Below are 4,245 nucleotides of genomic sequence, written 5' to 3' on the forward strand. Positions count from 1 at the left end.
AGGATGCTTTCAGCTGCAGGTAATGGAAACTTCAACTCAAAGTAGCTTCAGAGTTAATCAACTCAACAGGACAGGTCTGTGATAGCTTCATTGAGGCGATAAGGCTGCAGAGAAAGAAAGAAAAAGGAAGGAAGAAAGGAAGAAAGGAAGAAAAGAAGAAAGGAAGAAAGGAAGAAAGGAAGAAAGGAAGAAAGGAAGAAAGGAAGAAAGGAAGAAAGAAAGAAAGAAAGAAAGAAAGAAAGAAAGAAAGAAAGAAAGAAAGAAAGAAAGAGAGAGAGAAAGAAAGAGAATTAAAGTTCTCTCCTTCAGAGTGATTGACTCTAGTAAGGCCACATGCCCATCTGATAACTCATGGTTGGTAGTTAAAGCAACAGCCATCCAGGGGATTGGGATTAACAGGACTGATTTAAACTGATAAATCCTGTAAACCTCACTGTTCTACCATGGATGAGAGGTGGGATGGAATTGAGGAACCAACCTCAATGTCCACCATGGGGGAGGGCAGTTCCAGCAGAAATTTAATCCATTTATTTTTTAAAGATTTATTTATTCATTTGAAAGTCAGAGTTACAAAGAGGGAGAAGGAGAGGCAGGGAGAGAGAGAGAGAGAGAGAGAGAGGTTTTCCATCCGATGGTTCACTTCCCAGTTGGCTGCAACGGCCGGAGCTGTGCCAATCCAAAGCCAGGAGCCAGGAGCTTCTTCCGGTTCTCCCACATGGATGCCAGGGCCCAAGGACTTGGGCCATCTTCTACTACTTTCCCAGGCCATAGCAGAGAGCTGGATTGGAAGTAGAGCAGCTGGGTCTCGAACCGGTGCCCTTAAGGGATGCCAGCGCTCCAGGCCAGGGCCCTAACCCACTGCGCCACAGCGCCGGCCCCAATGAGCTTGTTTCTTAAATGGGATCCACAGGCCAACAGCAACCTGAGATCTTGTAAGAGATGCCAGATTCCAGACCCCATTCAGACCTGAGAGATCAGAATCTGAGTATTAAGATGCCCCCTGACTGACCTGAAAGCATATTAAATATAAGAAGCACTTGTGGTGCAGCTGGTTAGACCACCACTCCTGTGCCCTCTCAGGGTGCCAGTTGGAGTCCCAGCTTCTCTGTTTCCAACCCACCATCCTGCTAATGTGCCTGGGAAGGCAGCAGGAGACCCAGATGGGGTTCCTGAGCCTGGCTCAGCCCCTGCTGTTGCGTTCATTTAAGGAGTGAACAAGTGGATGGAAGATCTCCCCTCTCTGTCTCTCCCTCTTTCTCTGTCACTCTGCCTTTCAAATAAATCAAGCTTTTATAAAAAAGCAACACTTTTCTAGAAAGAATGGTACCCTCTCTGGAACATTATATCCACCATAGATCCAGAACTGGGAGACCTCAGGAGCAGAGTGGCCTACAAGGGGGGGTAGGGGGAATGGGAGGTAACAGAGTTTTCTAGGGAGGTAGTAACAGGCACTGGACAGTCACACAGTTCAAACTAAGGTCCCCATGTTAGCACCTGTATCTGTATCCAGGGAACTTCCATGCTGCCTAGACTGGCAAAGCTCTCCATGGCAGTGGCTCTTACATCCGTGCCTGGACAGAGCTCGCTGGAGAATCACTCAGATCCATCTTGGTCTTTACCTTGGCTCAGGCAAAGTCTGTTACCATGATTGCAAAAACCCTTGCTAATATCAGGTTAAACTCCGGGCCACAGTAGGGGAGCTTTTTGTATTTTCTCTTTCCTTTGTATACAAAAGGAGAAAAAAGAGTATTTTCCCCTACAAAAGTATAACAATTAAAACCTGGCCTCACCATTTCCCATGGCAACTCGAGTACCCTTTAGTCTCCTTTCAAGAAAACAAGTTATCCCGAGAACTCCATGGCATAGCAAGCATACAAAGGAAGAATACTAATCATAGAAGTCAAGTCTTCCCAGAAAATTGGATTTTAATCACTGCTCTGTCAGGCTGACATAGCAGTCTGGGGGCAGGAAGGGACCTGCCACTTCCCAGAGGCCCAAAAGCCAAAGAGATCCATCATGTCTGCTCACGTAGCTCCTGTGAGTTCACAGGAGGAATTGTGTTCCCATTCTATGCTTCACAAACACTTTCTGTGAAAGATGGATTTCTAAACAAAATATTGCTTCTATAAAAATCCCTATCACACTAGCAAGGCTTTTATTTTAGCTTCGACAGTACTCTCTGCCCTTCTGTGCTTCCTTCTGAAATCTTATAAAACCAAGATTTGGTGCTTTCATAATTTATGGCATGTGAGGTGTTTGAACCCTTGAATTTTCTTTGGAAAAGGAAAGTGATTATTTCATGGGCAGTTTTTATGTTTTCTATACAAGCTGAGGATTTAGACTTCCTGATAAAGTCAAGTACCTGGACACTACTGTCTCAGAAAAAAAGTTGGGCAAATAAATATAATCAAGTGTCATTTTTTTTCCTTAATCTGGGAGTGAGACCAGACTAAATCAATGAGAAGTTTGAGTTATGGACTCCACTTGAAAGAAATACAATTTTATTGCTTTCAAGTATAAATAAACTCAAGTTAGGCTAATGGAGTGGTGTGTGATTAAAGGTCCTTTGAGGATTTTCTTTAGCAAATAAACAAGAGTGCAGCATAATTATCACAGTTTGCTGACTAATTAATATTCTCCAATACCACCAATTCATTGTCATTATTGCCCTAATGCCACTGGCTTAGTGTTAGCTCACCAGGATATCTTTATTTATTTTTTTCTTTTGCAATAATCCTGCCTCTACAGAAAACATCTCAGGTTTGTTCACTCAAGTAATTTGAAAGTTCTCCATTTCATTTTTTATAATTTTAATTGGCCTAATAAAGTTTGATTTCAACCTTAGCACATCATAGTCAACGACTGGAGGGAATCCAAGCATAAGATCCAATCTGTAACTAAATGATCTCTGACTCTGATTTCATGATTCTTTTCAATCCACTGTAGTTTAATGAAGAAAAACATGAAGAGGAGACCCAATTGGGGCCAAATTACCTCCCCTGACCTTATTTTTTCTCCAGATTGGAATTGTGACCTCCACAGAATCCCTGTATAAAGCACATTTTAAGTATATGAGTATTCTACTTACTCTGTGTTTACAGAGTTTTTTCTGTTTAGAAAAGACTATGCAAATGGTAGGGGATTTACTATTATTTCAAGTTCTGTATTAGTGAAGTCCAAGTTAATAAGATTGCCTTTTTCATATAGGAAAAGAACTTGTTGAGTCAGACTTTTCCCGGGGTGAATCACTCCTTGTGAGTAAGGAAGGTTACTGGGAGGTCTCCTGCCTTTTTCTGGCCTCTTTGCCATGCTTGCGAAGTATTTCCCACAGTTTAGGAAAAAAAAGAAAAACAAACTCACCTCTCCTTGGATCCGAGCTCTGGTCTGCCTCCTCCAAAAGCCTGCTGTGACTACTTCGTCTCAGTTATTTTTCTGCCTCCTCTGATGGACTGGAAGAGACTCAACAAACAATTTCTGCAAACCCTCTAAGGTCAAGACTCAGGAAGGTGCTGGAGCAGGGAGTGGGATCCAAGGTGGAGAGAAGGTCAAAGGACAAACTCCACAGTGAGCCTGTCCAGCCCTTGGGAAGTCACTGTGTATAGGACACACACAGGGCATTTATACCACAGGAGGTCATAGGGTGAATGCAAAGTAGAGATGTATCGTGTTGAGAAAACAGAAAAGAGAGACACTTTCTGACCAGGGAGATTTCCTAGTGGAGATGAGATTCTAGCCAAGCCTTGAGCAAAGCATCAGGTCCTGGAAAAGAAGCTAGATTTGAGGGTGTATCTCTGCTGGTGAGCTCTGGGTGGTTCGGAGAACACGGTGTAGACCAGGGAAGCCGGACCCTGGGTGTACAGTGGGAGGCACTGTTGAAGCATCTAGCAATATATATTCCCTAAACCAAGTGTACAAAGCATCACGTAGAGCTTTTTGTGGCTTGAGACTGCATCCCTCCTGTCATCAAGACAGGCATCTTGAAATCTGTCTCTGCTCCACCTTCACATCTCCGATGTGCGTGTCAACTTACCTCTGAGCCCTTGTGCTGCCAAGCAGATGAGAAATCCCATCTCAGCCTGTGACAGGCTCCCTCCCTGTCCCTACAAGTAGGGTACATGTGGGGCCACATAAAATGCAGCAGAGACCTCTAGGCTCCCATCAACCACAGCTTCAGCCACAGCCACCACCAAGGTCTTAGGTCTAACGGCTGAGGGGTCACATGAACACTTGCTACTTCCAGGCTGA

The sequence above is a fragment of the Oryctolagus cuniculus genome, chromosome 5 (assembly GCF_051225735.1).
Source record: "Oryctolagus cuniculus isolate XC-2025 breed Fujian yellow rabbit chromosome 5, ASM5122573v1, whole genome shotgun sequence".
In the NCBI taxonomy this organism is placed as follows: Eukaryota; Metazoa; Chordata; class Mammalia; order Lagomorpha; family Leporidae; genus Oryctolagus; species Oryctolagus cuniculus.